Raw genomic sequence first — 21,460 nt, forward strand, 5'->3', positions numbered from 1 at the left:
ATAGACGTGACCCGAACTCGACCCAACTCGGTACCAAGTCCAACATCCCTGACCCGATCTAAGTTTGGGTCTGGCTTGGACTAATCCAGACTGAGTCCAACCCGGTCACAGGTACTGAATCGAGTCAAGTCAGCACCGAGTCGGGTCGAGTGTGGCATCTCCAGATGTGGGGATTAAAAGAAAAAAAACTTCCCCAGTTACACCACATACATCGAGTAATCCACAGGGAGGAGAATCGAACTCGTGTCTGTGGGGAGCAAACCCATGACCAAAGTCCTTCGCCCAAACTCATAACAGGTAATCCACGGGAAGAGGAATCAAACTCATGTCTATGGGGAGAAAACCCATGACCAAAGTCGTTTGCCTCAACTCACTCCCATGACCAAAGTCGTTTGCCCCAACTCGTGATAGGTAATCCACGGGGAGGGGAATCACAGTTGTGTCTATGGGGAGCAAAACCACGACCAAAGCCATTCACCCAAACTCGTGACGGGTTTTGGGAAGGTTTTTTTTTATTAGATAACAACAGGGTGTCCCTATCCCCATCCCTTTTGGGAAGTGAAACATCACATCTATCGAAGATCTAAGTAAAATGAGAAAAAAGGATTGGGGTAGGCTCATACTTGAGTATGTATTTGACTATCCTTTTATTGGAGGTGAATGATATTCAGCATTTGGTGAAGTTGTGTATTGTGTTCTTAGGGTGTAATTAGTTATATGTGTAAGCTGTCAAACCCTACTAAGATCAAGAGTATCCCAAAATAGAAAAGACACTTAGCATGAAGCTTAGTTTGCCTTGAACAAAAATATCATTCATAAGTGGTATTTTCAAAAAATCAATTTTTTAGAGATCAAGAAGTTAATCTGTATATGGAGTTTCATTTATTGATAAAAGGTCATTCCAACAACAAATTTAGGGCATTTAGTTTTCACCTACTAGGAAATCTTGCCCAAAAATCATCTTTAGTTTAGATTCTTCATACTCTTTTACTTCTTTTTTTTTCTTTTACATTTATTCTTTATTTATGTCCTTCCTATTTGTTTTTCGTTTTGTATTTTTCATCAAAGTAAAACCTAAAACCAACAAAAGAATTTAGCTATGGCTCATTTCAAATTGCCTTCTTTTTTCTTTTCTTTTTTTTCTTTTTAAGAGAGCTTCATTAAAAGCCCACAAAATGCGCAAAAGAAAACAACTCACTTACGCAATTAAAAAACATATAAGAGATTAGTAGGATTAATTGGCTTTACATAAGAAGCTCAACCCAAAAAATACATTTAATTTCTGTAAAGGCCACAACATGCGAAGAACTCCTATTCTAAAAACATCTCCTATATAAAAGCAATCTCCATAAAGCTTTCCCCACATTTCCCCACCCCTCCTGAATGCCAAGACCACAGAAGGTCCACAACAGAATTTGGCTTCACCTAAGCTTGTATGGAGAGGATTGAAAAAGTAGTCCCACATCTTTCAAGCAAACATGCATTGAGAAAGTGGGCCTACCAAAAACGACCTGAATTGACTCTGCATCTCCCACATCTTCTTTGCAAATTATTAATTGTCAATACCCTCTTTCTTCTCATAAGTCAAGCGAACGTTGTTGCCCATTGAGCTATGTATGACCATACAAAAAAGAATAGACGTGGTAATTGATCATCTTCCCCATAGTTTCTTCCCCATTAACAATTAAAGGGCATTATCATTGTACATATTGTATCACCTATTGGAATTTTTGGTAGACCTCATTAATATATTCATGTATATCTTCATACATCTCGTTCATTGAAATTAACCGCCATTTAAAAACATCCATCACAATGAACAATTAAAAGGCACTATCATTGTATATAATGTATCACCGAAAACGACCTTAATGATATTTAGGGCATAGATCACTAGAAGCAACCCCAATCACATTAAGCGTTGAATCACAAAGTATAAGCCAATCATATTAACGGTTCAAATCAATTGAAATGGCCCAAGCATGTCAAAGGTCTGCATCACCGGAAACCAGCATATCATATGAAGGGTTTGGATCAACCGTGGTAGGGTTTATCCAAACCCTACCATATTAACGATTTGGATCGTTGAATATAGGCTAGCTAGATGAACAATTAGTCAAGAAAAATAACTACACTCCACACTTAACTATAAAAGATCGAAATATTATATGTCAAGATTGCTCCACTAACAATTTTTGTCCTTTCCACATCCAATGAGGACTACTAATAATCAATGGAATTGATTGGTGAACATAGGCCTCAGCATATATTGGTTCAGATCATTAAAATGGCCACAATGATATAAAGGGTTTGGATCACTTACAATACGCCCAATCAAATGAACGATTTGAATCACGTGGAATGGCCCAACCATATCAAATATTCGTATGGGTGAAAATGTTCCTAATCAATATTAACCATTGGATCATTGAAAACAAGCCCTACCATATTAATTGGATCACTGAAAATGGGCCCTACCTTAATTTTCTATAATGATAGCAAGCACCCTACAATATTAACGATTTGAATCACAAAATGTAGGCCCAATCATTAAGAATGGCTTAGATAATTAAAATGAGTCCAATCATTTCAACAATTTGGACTATTAAAAATGGACCCAATCATATGATCAATTTGTAGCATTCATAGTGGGTTGGGAAACATTAACTTAAATAATTGAAAATGGTCCACCGTTGATGATTCATGTATCGATCTCTTACATGTGAAAAATCACAATTCAACATCCACCATGGGATGTATCACATCAACCAATTATATTACTAAAAACATGCCTTAACATATCAATCATTGGAAACAAACCAATCATAAGAATTGGACCATTAAAACATGCCCCATTATATGAAAGGCTTGAAACACTGAACAAGGCCCCAATCATATATAGGATCTCTAATATTTGAATCAATCATGGGCACAGTTGACCATGCACCAAGTATCACAAACAGGAAATATCACAACTATAGAATAAGCAGCTCACAAATAGATACTTAAGAACTGGAATACCTAAACAATCTACATTCAATTGCAAAATGTTGACAAATTTTATGACTAGCTTCCTCCTCCCTAAAAGAACTTGGTTGTATGTGGTATCCACCTAGGCTAAAAAACATGAACTAACTAATTCAATTGCGGAAAACAAAATACAACATATCAATTGGTTTGGAACCGAAAATGGCCCAATCACATAAACAGTTTGGAATACTAAATAAGGTCCCAACCATACCAACGGTCTCGATCACTAAAAATGTACACAATCATGGTAATGAAACAATCTTATGGATAGTTTGGATCATTGAAAATTGGCACAATCATTTGTGCAAGCTTACAAATAGTCAATCATGTGAATGATACAGATAAACTTAGCAAATCAATCGGCTTGCGTCATTGAAAACAACCTCAATCATGTGACTAGTCAGAGATTTGATTGTTGAACACATGTTATTATATCATTTGGTTCAGATCACTAGAAATGACCTAAATCATAGGAATCACTAGAAACAACATAAATCATAAGAAGAGTTTGGATAAACTGAAAATGGCCCCAATCATATTAAGGATTTGGATCACTACAAACCAACCACATGAATGGATTGGATCAATTGAAATGATCCATGCATATTAAATTAAAAGTTTGAGATAATGAAAACTGGCCACATTGTATGAATGGTTTAGATACCCAACACACACTACCATAATAACGATTTGTATCACCGAATAGAAGCCCATCACATGAGTAGTTTGGATTATTGAAAATTAGCACATATATGCCAAGAATCCTCCTCTCCAAATGATTTTTCTGTGCTCGGTGCAAACCAAGAAAGAGTACAAAACATTCATTCATTGACCTGGTAAACGGATTCCCTAGGTACATCAACTAGTTTGGATCCAATCACTGAAAACATTCCCTCTCATATGAAGGGAACAAAAGTCTTAGCATTAAGCACAATCATACCGAATTGGTGAATATAGCCCTAGGTATTAAACATGGACTTATTGGCTTGGTGAAAAGAGGCATCAACTGGTTTGGATCACTAAAAAAGGCCCCAACTAATGAGGGGTTTGCATCACAAAAACAACTCTAATCATATGAAGGGTATGGATCACATAAAACAAGACTAAGCATATGAATGGTTGAGATCACTTGAAATGGTTCAAGCACATCAAAGGTTTGTGCCACTAAAAATGAGCCCAATCGTTAGCAAAATTTGAATCACTAATAACTTTTGGTTCATACGACATTCACTAATTGATTTGTTAAGTATATGCCTTGTTATATTGATGGCTTGCATCGTGGTAACAAGCAATCCATATGTATCGCTCGGATTGCTGAAAACAGACCAATCATCTTAATAGTTTGTAAAATTGAATTGGGTCCTATTATATTAATGGTATAGATCACTAAGAACTAACCTCAATCATATGAATGATATGGATCAACTTATAGTTGCATGAAGCATGAAGCAGAGCGGCACAAAAATTCAGGTGCGAGAGCAAGGAAGCATCGCTTTCAAAATGTAAGCAAGTATGAGTAGGTGGGAAGTGAGAGCACTAGTGAGAGATATAAAAACAAGGATTTTAAGTAGGAGTAGCATATAGAAGGATCCTGCAACTAAGGATCAACTTAACATATCCATTGGCTTGGATCACTAGAAACAACCTCAATCATATGAAGAGTTTGGATCATTAAAAGCATATTCAAACATATGAAGCATTTGGATCACTGAATCACCCAATCATATGAATGGTTTGAATCGACTAAAATGGCCCAATTATGGCAAAGGTTCCAATACTTAAACGCCCCAGGCAAATTAAAGGTTTAGATCAGTAGAAAAGAGCTAAATCCTATAAACAATTTGGATTATTGTAAAAGAATGCAACCATATTGGCAATTTGGATCACTAAATACAGGCAAACCTCAAGAATAGTTTGAATTTAATAAAATGAGCCTACTCATATCAACAATGGACCATTCAAATTAGACCAAATTATGCAAATAGTTTGCATCGTTAAGAATGGTCCACATGATATTCAATAGATTAGTCACATAAAATAAACCAATGTAGCCGACTACTGTACTAAAGCCACTAAAAAGAGAAGTCGCCATTCTACACATCTCCCAAGGGACACCAAATCACCTCAACTAATTGGATAATTTAATCTAGTGTACCATAAAAAATTAACTTACAATCTACAACTACAACTAATAAGTTGAATGTAACATTATCATAGAAACTATTACCCTTCATAGAAATGAAAAACTATTCAAATCATTCTAATAGTGTATCTTTAAAGTAATTGACTAAAACTAGCAAACCATTGAAACAAGCAGGGGCAAACAAACATGATGGACAAGTAAAAAAAAAAAAAAACAGCAAGTACATATGTTGAACCATAAAAAATGGTAAATGCATGGTATTATAACTAAAAGGGAAGAATAGAATCTCCACATATCAACCCCCAATATAATCAAATAAGATCCTTAAAATTTTAAACAATAATTCCATGATCAATTAATAACAAGAAAAGTGTTAAGAAAAATCTCACTCAGAAGAATTAAAACCCTGATGAATATGATGGAAACCAACAAGCTTCATCATTCTCTTAGTAAATCTAACAAAACACTTGAATGCAAAGAAGCTGAAACACACACAAAAAAAAACAATAATAAATAAATAAAATGGTGTGATTAAAACAATAGATAACGCATGAGACAAAAGAACAGCCTAGTTGAGTTCTTTTGGAGATATATCAAGTATAAAAGAACAATTGTCATATACCGGCGAGGTGCCTATCAAAACTAGATGAAAAAGAAACAAATTTCATTAGGAACATGCCAAGAAAAAGGATTCGTTAAGAAACAATGTGCATTTTGTCCTCTGCTCTAATTATAAACATATCACTATAACCTAAAAATATAGAAAATATGGCAAGCTAGTTCCCTCATGTTGCAAATTGCTAACTTCGAGCTTAAAAACTTGCATTAGAGAAAAAGTTGCATTCCTTCCTAAACACTAATAAACACATCACTTAACCAAAAAGATATTAATAGTTTAGCAAGCTAGTTCCCTCAGGTTGCAGAATTGCTAAGTTTGACTCAAAGCTTGCAAAGATCATCCAACATGCTAAAAAAATTTGCCCAACCTATTTATTAAAAAATGAGAAGGGGCGGCTGCTCAGTTTGACTTAACATAGACAAATCAAGGATGATTTAAAGATTGGTTTAGACCACTTAAAAAGAACCACTAATATGAACAATTTAGATCACTCCAAACAACCCAAGCATTTTAAAAGTTTGGCCTAATTGAATCACTTTGAATGGCCCAAGCATTTCAAAAGGTTAGCTTATCCTATAAATGGCTTGGTTAATGAAAGTGGGACCATTCCCATAGGTAGCTCGCATCATTAGAAGTGAGTGATGAATGGTCTGGATTACTGCAAAGGAACCAACCATAAGAATGGTTTCTACCAATAAAAATGGAGCAAGAGATATTAATGGTTTGGATAATTGAAAATAGGCCCATTGTGTATGATTCGTGCACTTACTTGTCTCAAATGGGTGAAAACACAATTACAGATCCGTCGAGGTTTGTATCACACCGTCTATTTGAGTCGCTAGACATGGGCCTTAGCATAATACTCATGGTTGACATTAGCGGCGAACCAATCCAACCAACATGGGCTATAGATCATTTGCTTAGATTAATGAACATAAGCCTTAAATTGTCAATTAATTCAGATGACTAAAAAGGGGCCCAACAATAAGACGAGTTTGGATCACTAAAACGGGCCAACTTATGTAAAGGGTTCAGATAAGTCTGCTTGGATTGTTGAACCATGGACCTTAGGATATTAACTGATTTGGATCACTAGAAACAGCCTCAATAATACGAACGGTGTGGATCACTAAAATGGCTTGAATTATATAGAGGGTTTGGATCACTTAAAAAGAGCCGGCAATATGAATGATTTGATTGACTCCAACCAACCCAAGCATTTTAGAAGGTCAGCTCAATTGGATAACTTCAAATGGCCCAAGCATTTCAAAAGATATGCCCATCTTTATAAATGATTTGGTTAGCAAAAATGGGACCTGCCTATAAATAGTTTGCATCACTAGAAGCGAGCTATGTGATTAATGGTTTAGGTCACTACAAAGGGACCCAACCATAAGAACGGTTTCTACCAGGAAAAATGGAACAAGATATTAATTAATGGCTTGAATAATTGAAAATGGGCCCATTGTGCATGATTCATGCATTCAATTGTCTCTAATGAGTGAAACTGCAATTACAGATCCACTAAGGGTTGTGTCACAAAACAAGCCAAACCAGATGAACAGCTTAGATTGATGGAAACAGACTCTAACATATTAACAACTTAAATCACCAAAAACTTCTCAATCGTATGATTAGCAGGGTTTTTGAAAATGAGCACAATGATTTGCCAAGATAACGCTTCCCATAATGAATTTTTGTGCTTGTGCAACCCAACAAAGAGTATAAAACTTTCATTCACTTTCATTCATTGGCTTAGTAAACAAAGACCTAAGTTTACTCCAATCAAATGAAGGGGTTTAGATCACTTAAAACATACAAGTATACAAATGACTTTAATCTCGTGAATAGGTGCACTCAAATCAAAGTTTTGTGTGACTGAAAACAAGGCCTATCATAAGAACAATTTGAATCACTAACGATTTTTTGTACATGAGGCACCCAAAAATTAATTTGTTGAGCACAAGACTAACTCTATAGATGGTTTGGATTACATAAATGAAGCAATCAAATGAATGGTTTGGATTGAAAACAAATCCAATCATTTGAACAGTTGGCCCTAGAATATAGAAATATTGACCACTGTGAACCAACTCGATCAAATGAAAGTTATGTATCAACTCAACATATCAAGCATGTTGATCAACAAATATGAGCCCATTCATATGAATAGTCTGGATCCGCTGAAATGGCCCAATCATATCATAGGTTTGGATCACTAGAGAAAGGTCAAATCATATGAGCAATTTAGATAATTGTAATAGGACGTAACCATATTAATGGTTTGTATCACTAATATGGGTCAGCCATATGAACAATCAGAATTGGAGAAAATGAGCCCAATCATATCAATGGCTTAGATCATTCAAATTGGACACTTATGCATATAGTTTTTACCACTGGAAATGGTCTACATGATATTAAGGTTTGGATCATTGAAAACAAGCCCAATTGTGCAAATGATTTGGAATACGAAATAAGGTCCCTATTATAAGAGACCACTAAGGATCACTAAAAATTAGCTCAATCGTATAAATAGTTTAGATCATTGAATACTATGCCCACCTTATGAATGGATTGGATCCCTAAAAGCAGGCCAATTGCAATTGACCTGGGCTCGAAATATCTTGAACAAGAAAAGATTGCAAGTCTAAACTTAGTAGCTAACAAATAGACAGTTATGAAGGGAAATACCTCAACGGTCTGCATTCAATGGCAAAAGGTCAAAATATTCTATGAATAAATTCCCCACTCATAACAATTTTTAGGATGTTGAATCCAATCAGTGGTTAGAGCTAGTTACCAATTATGTCCGATGCCCATACAGAGATCAATGTGGTTTCTGTAATTGACCGCTCAGCTAATCAAAGGTTACCAATGTCTCATCAGCAATTATATAAGCACAAAGAGTGTTAGCGGCATCAGTCCATGCGCCCATACAAGTAATACCCATGACTCAGTTATACAAACTATTGATCAACAAGAATGGGGCCACAAAAATTGCCCAAATGGGACAATGTTAAGCCTTCAAATGGTGGCCACTAAATGGAAAATCAAGAGAATAGCATGGCAAACATTCATACTTGAAAGATTGGTTGCTAGGATCTTCCACTCTAGGAAATTTTTTTATATTTTTCTGACGAACTTTTCACCATGATTGGGACAATAAAACCAATGCTTTAAAATCATTAAAATGTCAGGCCCACATCTTTGAACTCAAGATTCCGAGAGATAATACATGTAAGGCGGGGATCATACAATCCTTCACTTCTCATAAACATCTGAAATTCTCGCCCTACTATCAACACCTATTTAGTTCGATCGCATTTCCCAACACCAAAAAATTAAAAATAAAATAAAATAATTTTTCTTTAAAGGATTTCAATTGAAGCTATCACCTTTATCCATCGAAATGGTCCATGTCAAAGGTTTGGAACACTAGAAATGGGCTAAATCATATGAATTTGGATCGCTGTATAAAGAAACTTGATTGTTTGAATTCTGTATCAAACTGAAGAGGGTCATACAAAATTAATTGTGTATCACGGAAAACCAACCTCAAATTTTACGAATTGATGGATTAACTTAACATAAACATTGATGGGTCATGGAAAGAGGCTTCGCTTCAATCATGTGATGAGTTTAGATCACTACAAGCAACACGAATCATATGATGCATTTAAATCGCTGAAGGGACCAAATCATATAAGAAGTTCAAATCCACTGAAATGGCCCAACCACGAAAAACAACTTCAATCATATGATGAGTTTGGATCGCTGAATAAGTTGAATCATATGAACAATTTGGATCCACCGAATGGCCCAAGCATGTCAATGTTTTTTATCCATCCAAATGTCCCATGTCAAAGGTTTAGATCACTAGAAATGGGCCAAATCATATGAATTTGGATCGTTGTAAAAAGAATCATGACTGTTTGAATTGTGTATCGAACTGAGGGTCCTACAAAATTAACGATGTGGATCACTGAGAACCAACCTCAAATATTATGAATAGATGGATCAACTTAACATATCCATTGGGATGGGTCATGGAAAGAGTCTTCAATCATATGAAGAGTTTAGATCACTAACAGCCTCACGAATATTATGATGCATTTGGATCGTTGAATGGGTCGAATCATATAAGAAGTTCAAATCCGCTGAAATGTCCCAAACACATCAAAGGTTTTGATCCATTGAAATGACCCATGCATGTCAAAGGTTAGAAATGGGCCAAATCACATGAATAGTTTGGATCATTTGTAAAGTTGAAGAGGATCCTACAAAATTTAGGGAATGGATCAACTTAGAATATTCATTGCCATGGAGCATGAAAAGCAACTTCAATCATATGATGAGTTTGGATCATGAAAAGCAACTTCAATCGAAAGATGAGTTTGGATCGCCGAATGAGCTGAATCTAATGAACAATTTGGATCCACTAAATGGACGATGTGGATCACTGAGAACCAACCTCAAATATTATGAATAGATGGATCTAACTTAACATATCCATTGGGATGGGTCATGGAAAGAGGCTTTAATCATATGATTAGTTTAGATCACTAACAGCAGCATGAATCATATGATGCATTTGGATCACTAAAAAGGCTAATTCATATAAGTTGAAATCCATTGAAATGGCCCAAGCATGTCAAAGGTTCTGATCCATTGAAATGGCTGAAGCATGTCAAAGGTTTGGATCACTAGAAATGGGCAAAATCATATGAACAGTTTGGATCATTTGTAAATCTGAAGTGGGATCTACAAAATTTAGGGCATGGCTCAACTTATCATATACATTTCCATGGATCATGAACACCAGCTTCAATTATATGATTAGTTTGGATCATAAATATTATGAATAGATGGATCTAACTTAACATATCCATTGGGATGGGTCATGGAAAGAGGCTATAATCATATGATTCGTTTAGATCACTAACAACAGCATGAATCATATGATGCATTTGGATCGCTAAAAGAGCTGAAATGGCCGAAGCATGTCAAAGGTTTGGATCACTGGAAATGGGCAAAATCATATTAACAGTTTGGATCATTTGTAAATCTGAAGTGGGATCTACAAAATTTAGAGCATGGTACAACTTATCATATACATTTCCATGCATCATGGACACCAGCTTCAATTATATGATTAGTTTGGATCATGAAAAGCAGTTTTAATCATATGATGAATTTGGATAATGGAAAGTAGCTTCAATTGTATGATGAGTGTCAATCGCCGAATGAGCCGAATCATATGAACGATATGAATCCACTAAATGGCCCAAGCATATCAATGTTTTTTTATCCTTCAAAATGGCCCATGTAAAAGATTTGGATCACTAGAAATAGGGCAAATCAAATGAATTTTGATCATTGTAAAAAATAACCTGATTTTTTGAATTGCATATTGAACTAAAGAGGGTCCTAAAAAATTAACGATGTGGATCAGTGAGAACCAACTTCAAATATTATGAATATATGGATCTAACTTAACATATCCATTGGGATGCGTCATGGAAAGAAGCTTCAATCATATGATGAGTTTAGATCACTAACAACAGCACGAATCATATGATGCATTTGGATTGTTGAATGAGCCGAATCATTTAAAAAGTTCAAATCCATTGAAATGGGCATGCACGTCAACAGTTTTGATCCATTGAAATAGCCCAAGTAAGTCAAAGGTTTAGATCACTAGATTTGGGACAAATCATATGAATAGTTTGGATCATTTGTAAAGCGGCAGAGGGCCCTACAAAATTTAGGGCATGGATCGACTTGGCATATCCATTACCATCGATCGTGAAAAGCAACTTCAATCATATGATGAGTTTGGATCATGAAAAGCAGCTTCAATCATTTGATCAGTTTGGATCATGATCATGAAAAGCAGCTTTAATCATATGATGAGTTTAGATCATGAAAAGCAGTTTCACTCATATGACGAGTGTTGATCGCCGAATGAGTAGAATCATATGAACGATTTGGCTCCACTGAATAGCCCAAGCAAGTCAAATGTTTTTTATCCATTGAAATGGCCCATGTCAAATATTTCGATCACTAGAAATGGGCCAAATCATATGAATTTGGATCGTTGTAAAAAGAAACGTGATTGTTTGAATAGTGTATCGAACTGAAGAGGGTCCTACAAAATTAACGATGTGGATCACTAAGAACCAATCTCAAATATTATGAATAGATGGATCTAACTTAACATTTCCATTAGGACGGGTCATGGAAAGAAGCCTTAATCATATGATTAGTTTATATCACTAACAGCGGCACGGATCATATGATGCATTTGCATCGCTGAATGGGTCAAACTAAAGAGGGTCGTACAAAATTAACGATGTGGATCACTGAGAACCAACCTCAAATATTATGAATAGATGGATATGATGCATTTGGATTGCTGAATGGGTCGAATCCAATAAGAAGTTTAAATAGCCCAAGCACATCAAAGGTTTCGATCCATTGAAATGGCCCAAGCATGTCAAAGGTTTGGATCACTAGAAATGGGCCAAATCACATGAACAGTATGGATCATTTGTAAAGCTGAAGAGGGATCCACAAAATTTAGGGTATGGATCAACTTAGCATATCCATTGCTATGGATCATGAAAAGCAGCTTCAATCAAATGATGAATTTAGATCAAGAAAAGCAGCTTCAATCATTTGATGAGTTTGGATCATGAAAAGCACCTTGAATCAAATGATTAGTTTCGAGCATGAAATGCAGCTTTAATAATATGATGAGCTAGGATCATGAAAAGCACCTTCAATTGTATGATGAGTGTCGATCGCCAAATGAGCCAAATCATATGAATTTGGATTGTTGTAAAAAGAAACCTGATTGTTTGAACTGCAGGTCAATGTTTTTTATCCATCAAAATGGCCCATGTCAAAGATTTCAATCACTAAAAAGGGCCAAATCATATGAATTTGGATCGTTGTAAAAAGAAACCCGATTGTTTGAACTGCGTATCGAACTAAAGAGGGTCCTACAAAATTAACGATGTTGATCACTAAGAACCAACCTCATATATTATGAATAGATGAATCTAACTTAACATATCCATTGGGAGGATGGGTCATGGAAAGAGGCTTCAATCATATGATGAGTTTAGATTACTAACTGCAGCACAAATCATATGACGCATTTGGATCGCTGAATAGGAAGAATCATATAAGAAGTTCAAATAGGTTGAAATGGCCCAAGTACGTCAAAGGTTATGATCCATTAAAACGGCCCAAGCATGTCAAAGGTTTGGATCACTAGAAATGGGCCAAATCATATGAACAATTTGGATCATTTGAAAAGTTGAAGAGGGAACTACAAAATTTAGGGCATGGATCAACTTAGCATATACATTGCCATGGATCATGAAAAACAACTTTAATCATATGATGAGTTTGGATCATGAAAAGCAGCTTTAATCATATGATGAGTTTGGATCATGAAAAGCAACTTCAATCGTATGATGAGTGTAGATCGTCGAATGAGCCGAATCATATGAACGATATGGATCCATCGAATGGCCCAAGCATTATCCATCGAAATGGCGCATGTCAAAGATTTGGATCACTAGAAATGGGCTAAATCATATGAATTTGGATCGTTGTACAAAGAAACCTGATTGTTTGAACTGCATAACGAACTGAAGAGGATCATACAAAATTAACTATGTGGATCACCGAGAACCAACCTCAAATATCATGAATAGATGGATCTAACATAACATTTCCATTGGGATGGGTCATGGAAAGAGGCTTCAATCATATGATGAGTTTAGATCACTAATAGCCACACAAATCATATGATGCATTTGGATCGCTGAATGAGCCGAATCATATAAGAAATTTAAATCTGCTGAAATCAACCAAGCACGTCAAAGGTTTTGATCCATTGAAATGGCCCAAGCATGTCAAAGGTTTGGATCACTAGAAATGGCCCAAATCATATGAACAGATTTGATCAGTTGTAAAGATGAAGAGTGATCTACAAAATTTAGGGCAAGGATTAACTTAACATATACATTGTCATGGATCAAGAAAAGCAGCATCAATCATATGATGAGTTTGGATAATGAAAAGCAACTTTAATCATATGATGAGTTTGGATCATGAAAAGCAACTTCAATCATAAGATCAGTTTGGATGATGAAAAGCAGCTTTAATCATATGATGTGTTTGGATAATGGAAAGCAGCTTCAATCATATGATGAGTGCCAATCGTCGAATGAGTCAAATCATATGAACAATTTGGATCCACTAAATGGCCCAAGCATGTCAATGTCTTTCATCCTTTGAAATGGCCCATATAAAAGAATTGGATCACTAGAAATGGGCTAAATCATATGAATTTGGATTGTTGTAAAAATAAACCTGATTGTTTGAATTGCGTATCAAACTGAAGAGGGTCCTAAAAAATTAACGATCTGGATCACTGAGAATCAACCTCAAATACTATAAATAGATGGATCTAACTTAACATATCCATTCGAATAGGTCATGAAGAGGCTTCAATCATATGATGAGTTTAGATCACTAAAAGCAACACGAATCATATGATGCATTTGGATTACTAAATGGGCCGAATCATTTAAGAAGTTCAAATCCATTGAAATGGCCATGCACGTCAACGGTTTGATCCATTGAAATGGCCCAAGTAGGTCAAAGGTTTAGATCACTAGATTTGGGACAAATCATATGAACATTTTGGATCATTTGTAAAGCGGCAGAGGGTCCTACAAAATTTAGGACATGGATCGACTTGGCATATCCATTGCCATGGATCATGAAAGGTAGCTTTAATCATATGATGAGTTTGGATCATGAAAAGCAGCTTCAATCGTATGATGAGTGTCGATCGCCGAATGAGCTGAACCATATGAACTATTTGGATCCACTGAATGGCCCATGCATGTCAATGTTTTTTATCCATCAAAATCACCCATGTCAAATATTTGCATAACTAGAAATTGGCCAAATCATATGAATTTGGATCGTTGAAAAAAGAAACCTGATTGTTTGAATTGTGTATCGAACTGAAGAGGGTCCTACAAAATTAATGGTGTGGATAACTGAGAACTAACCTCAAATATTATGAATAGATGGATCTAACTTAACATATCCATTGGGATGGGTCACGGAAAGAGGCTTCAACCATATGATTAGTTTAGATCACTAACAGCAGCACGAATCATATTATGCATTTGGATCGCTGAATGGGCCGAATCATATAAGAAATTCAAATACGTTGAAATGGCCCAAGCACGTCAAAGGTTTTGATCCATTGACCATTGGGATGGGTCACAGAAAGAGGCTTCAACCATATGCTTAGTTTATATCACTGACAGCAACACAAATCATATGATGCATTTGGATCGTTGAATGGGCTGAATCATTTAAGAAATTCAAATACGTTGAAATGTCCCAAGCACGTTAAAGGTTTTAATCCATTGAAATGGGCCGAATCATATAAGAAACCTGATTGTTTGAATTGCGTATCGAACTGAAGAAGGTCCTACAAAATTAATGATGTGGATCACTGAGAACTAACCTCAAATATTATAAATAGATGGATCTAACTTAACATATCGATTGGGATGGGTCCCGGAAAGAGGCTTCAACCATATGATTAGTTTAGATCACTAACAACAACACGAATCATATGATGCATTTGGATCACTGAATGGGCCGAATCATATAAGAAACTCAAATACATTGAAATGGCCCAAGCACGTCAAAGGTTTTGATCCACTGAAATGGGCCAAATCATATGAACAATTTGGATCATTTGTAAACCTGAAGAGGGATCTATAAAATTTAGGGCATGGATCAACTTAGCATTTACATTGCCATGGATCATGTAAAGCAGCTTCAATCATATGATGAGTTTGCATCATGAAAAGCAACTTCAATCATATGATGAGTTTGGATCATGAAAAGCAGCTTTAATCATATGATGAGTTTGGATCGCCGAATGAGCCAAATCATATGAACAATTTGGATTAACTAAATGGCCCAAGCATGTCAATGTTTTTTATCCATCGAAATGTCCCATATTAAAGATTTGGGTCATTGGAAATGTGTCAAATGATATGAATTAGTTTAGATCACTAACAACAACACGAATCATATGATGCATTTGGATCACCGAATGGGCCGAATCATATAAGAAGTTCAAATTCGTTGAAATGGCCCAAGCACCTCAAAGGTTTTGATCGCTAACAACAGCACGAATCATATGATGCATTTGGATCGCCGAATGGGCCGAATCATATAAGAAGTTCAAATCCGTTGAAATGGCCCAAGCACCTCAAAGGTTTTGATCCATTGAAATGGGCCAAATCATATGAACAATTTGGATGATTTGTAAACCCGAAGAGGGATCTACAAAATTTAGGGCATGGATCAACTTAGCATATAGGCAGCTTTAATCATATGATGAGTTTAGATCATGAAAAGCAGCTTCAATCATATGACGAGTTTGGATCATGAAAGGCAGCTTCGATCATATGATGAGTTTGGATCATGAAAAGCAATTTTAATCATATGATGAGTTTGGATCATTAAAAGCAGCTTCAATCGTATAATGAGTGTCGATCGCCAAATGAGCCGAATCATATGAACGATTTGGATCCACCGAATGGCCCAAGCATGTCAACGTTTTTTTATCCATCAAAATGGCCCATGTTAAAGATTTGGAATCAAATGAATTTGGATCGTTGTAAAAAGAAACCTGATTGTTTGAATTGCATATCAAACTGAAGAGGGTCCTAAAAAATTAACGATGTGGATCATTGAGAACCAAACTCAAATATTATGAATAGATCGATCTATAAAAATATCCATTGGGACGGGTCATGGAAAGAGGCTTCAATCATATAATGAGTTTAGATCACTAACAGTAGCACGAATCATATGATGCATTTGGATCGCTGAATGGGCCGAATCATAAAAGAAGTTCAAATACCTTGAAATGGCCGAAGCACGTCAAAGGTTTTGATCCATTGAAATGGCCCAAGCATGTCAACGGTTTGGATCACTAGAAATGGACCGAATCATATAAACAGTTTGGATCATTTGCAAAGCTAAAGAGGGTCCTACAAAATTTAGCGCATGGATCAACTTAGCATATCCATTGCCATGGATCATGAAAAGCAGCATCAATCATATGATGAGTTTGTATCATGAAAAGCAACTTCAATTGTATGATGAGTTTGGATTGCCGAATGAGCCAAATAATATGAACAATTTGGATCCACTAAATGCCCCAAGCATGTCAATGTTTTTTGTCCATCGAAATGGCCCATGTCAAAGGTTTGGATCACTAGAAATGGGCCAAATCATATGAATTTGGATCATTGTAAAAAGAAAATTGATTGTTTGAATTGTGTATAGAACTAAAGAGGGTCGTACGAAATTAACGATGTGGATCACTGAGAACCAACCTCAAATATTATGAATAGATGGATCTAACTTAACATATCCATTGGGATGAGTCACAGAAAGAGGCTTCAATCATATGATGAGAATAGATAACTAATAGCAACACGAATCATATGATGCAAATGGCTCGATGAATGGGCCGAATCATATAAGAAGTTTAAATCCGCTAAATGGCCCAAGCACGTTAAAGGTTTCGATCCATTGAAATAGCCCAAGCAAATCATATTAACAGTTTGGATCATTTGTATAGTTGAAGAGGGTCCTACAAAATTGTGCATGGATCAACTTACCATATCCATTGCCAAGGATCATGAAAAGCAACTTTAATCATATGATGAGTTTGGATCATGAAAAACAGCTTCAATCATATGACGAGTTTGGATCACTAAATAATCCAAATTATATGAACAATTTGGATCCACCGAATGTCCCATGTCAAAGGTTTGTATTAATAGAAACGGGTGTAAAAAGAAACTTGATTGTTTGAATTGGGTATAGAACTGAAGAGGGTCCTATGAAATTAACAATGTGGACCACTGAGAACCAATCTCAAATATTACAAATAGATGAATCAACTTAACATAACGATTGGGATGGGTCATGGAAAGAGGCTTCAATCATATGATGAGTTTGGATTGCCGAATAAGCCGAATTATATGAACAAATTGGATCCACTTAATGGCCCAAGCATGCCAATGTTTTTTATCCATTGAAATGGCCCATGTTGAAGTTTTGGATCAGTAGAAATGGGAGCTTCAATCGTATGATGAGTTTGGATCGCCGAATAAGCCGAATTATATGAGCAACTTGGATCCACTGAATGCCCCAAGCATGCCTACGTTTTTTATCCATCGAAATGGCCCATGTTGAAGATTTGGATCAGTAGAAATGGGCCAAATCATATGAATTTGGATCATTGTAAAAAGAAACTCGATCCTTTGAATGTGTACATAATTGAAGAGTCCTATAAAATTAACGAAGTGGATCACTGAGAACCAGCCTCAAATATTAGAAATGGATGGTTCAACTTAGCATATCCATTGGGATGGGTCATGAAAAGAGGCTTCAATCATAAGATGAGTTTAGATCACTTACACTAGCATGAATCATATGATGCATTTGGATCGTTGAATGGGCCGAATCATATAATAAGTTCAAATCCGATAAATTGCCCAAGCACGTTAAAGGCTTTGATCCATTGAAATGGCCTAAGCATGTCAAAGGTTTGGATCACTAGAAATGGGCCAGATCATATGAACAATTTAGATCATTGGTAATGCTGAAGAGGGTCCTAAAAAATTTTGTGCATGGATCTACTTAGCATATCCATTGCCAAGGATCATGAAAAGTAGCTCTAATCATATGATGAGTTTGCATCATGAAAAGTAGCTCTAATCATATGATGAGTTTGCATCATGAAAAGTAGCTCTAATCATATGATGAGTTTGCATCATGAAAAACAGCTTTAATCATATGATGAGTTTGGATCATGAAAAGCAACTTCAATCCTATTATTAATTTGGATCGTTGAATGAGCCGAATCATATGAACAATTTGGATCCACTGAATGATCCAAGCATGTGAATGTTTTTTATCCATCGAAATGGCCCATGTCAAAGGTTTGGATCAATATAAATCAGACAAAGCATAGGAATTTAGATCATTGTAAAAAGAAACTTAATTGTTTGAATTGTGTATAAAACCGAAGAGGGTCCTACAAAATTAACGAAGTGGATCACTGAGAATCAGCCTCAAATATTACGAATAGATGGTTCAACTAAGCATATCCATTGGGATGGGTCATGGATAACATGGATGAGTTTAGATCACTAACAGCAGAACAAATCATATGATGCATTTGGATCGTTGAATGGGCCAATTCATATAAGAAGTTCAAATCCGCTAAATTGCCCAAGCATGTTCAATGTTATGATCTATTTTAATGGCCCAAGCATGTCAAAGGTTTGGATCACTAGGAATGGGACAGATCATATGAACAGTTTGGATCATTAGTAAAGCTGAAGAGGGTCCTACAAAATTTTGGGCATGGATCAACTTAACATATCCATTGCCAAGGATCATGAAAAGCTGCTTTAATCATATGATGAGTTTGGATCATGAAAAGCAGGTTCAATCATATGATGAGTTTGGATCATGAAAAGCCGCTTTAAACATATGATTAAGTCAGATCATGAAAAGTAGCTTCAATCATATGATGAGTTTGGATCATGAAAAGCAGCTTCAATAGTATGATGCGTTTGGATCACCGAATAAGCTGAATTATGTGAACAATTTGGATCCACCAAATGACCCAAGCATGCCAATGTTTTTCATCCATCAAAATGGCCCATGTCAAAGATTTGGATCATAAAAAGCTGCTTTAATTATATGATTTGTTTGGATCACTAAATGAGCCGAATCATATGAACAATTTGGTTCCATTGAATGGTTGAAAGCATGTCAATGTTTTTTATCCATCGAAATGGCCCATGTCAAAGGTTTGGATCACTATGAACAAAATCATAGGAATTTGGATCATTGTAAAAAGAAACTTCATTGTTTGAATTGTGTATAAAACTGAAGAGGGGTCCTACAAAATTAACGAATGGCATCATTGAGAATCCGCCTCAAATATTACGGATAGATGGTTCAACTTAACATATCCATTGAGATGGGTCATGGAAGGAGGCTTCAATCATATGATGAGTTAAGATCACTAACAGCAACATAAATCATATCATGCATTGGATCACTGAAGGGCCGAATAATATAAGAAATCAAATCCGCTAAATTGGCCGAAGCACGTCAAAGGTTTTGATCCATTGAAATGGCCCAAGCATATCAAAGGTTTGGATCACTAGAAATGGGCCAAATCATATGAACAGTTTGAATTATTTGTTATCCTGAAGAGGGATCTACAAAATTTAGGGCATGGATCAACTTAGCATATTCATTGCCATGGATCATGAACAACATCTTCAATCATATGATGAGTTTGGATCATGAAAAGCAGCTTCAATCATATGATGAGTTTGGACCATGAAAAGCAGCTTCGATCATATGCAAAGTTTGGATCATGAAAAGCAGCTTCGATCATATGCTAAGTTTGGATCATGAAAAGCAGCTTCAATCGTATGATGAGTATGGATCGCCAAATAAGACGAATTATATGAACAATTTGGATCCACTAAATGGCCTAAGCATGCCAATGTTTTCTATTCATCGAAATGGTTGATGTTGAAGGTTTAGATTAGTAGAAATGGGTCAAATCATATGAATTTGGATCGTTGTAAAAAGAAGCTTGATTCTTTGTGTATAGAACTGAAGAGTCCTACAAAATTAACGAAGTGGATCACTGAGAACCAGCCTCAAATATTACGAATAGATGGTTCAACTTATCATATCCATTGGGATGGGTCATTGAAAGAAGTTTCAATCATATGATGAGTTTAGATCACTAACAATAGCACGATTCATATGATCCATTTGGATCGCTGAATGGGCTGAATCATATAAGAAGTTCAAATCCGCTAAAATGCCCAAGCACGTTAATGGTTTTGATCCATTGAAATGGCCTAAGCATGTCAAAGGTTTGGATCAATAGAAATGGGCCAGATCATATGAATAGTTTGAATCATTAGTAATGTTGAAGAGGGTCCTACAAAATTTTGGGCATGGGTCAACTTAGCATATCCATTGCCAAGGATCATGAAAAGCCGCTTTAATTATATGATGAGTTTGGATCATGAAAAGTAACTTTAATTATATGATGAATTTGGATCGCTGAATGAGTCGAATCATATGAACAATTTGGATCCATTGAATGGTCGAAGCATGTCAATGTTTTTTATCCATTGAAATGGCCCATGTCAAAGGTTTAGATCACTATAAATGAGCGAAATCATAGGAATTTGGATCATTGTAAAAAGAAACTTCATTGTTTGAATTGTGTATAAAAATGAAGAGGGTCCTACAAAATTAACGAAGTGCATCACCGAGAATCAGCCTCAAATATTACGAATAGAGGGTTCAACTTAACATATCCATTGGGATGGGTCATGGAAGTAGGCTTCAATCATATAATGAGTTTAGGTCACTAACAGCAGCACAAATCATATCATGCATTTGGATCACTGAAGGGCTGAATGATATAAGAAGTCAAATCCGCTGAACTGGCCTAAGCACGACAAAGGTTTTGATCCATTGAA

Source organism: Magnolia sinica, chromosome 17 (assembly GCF_029962835.1).
Source record: "Magnolia sinica isolate HGM2019 chromosome 17, MsV1, whole genome shotgun sequence".
NCBI lineage: Eukaryota > Viridiplantae > Streptophyta > Magnoliopsida > Magnoliales > Magnoliaceae > Magnolia > Magnolia sinica.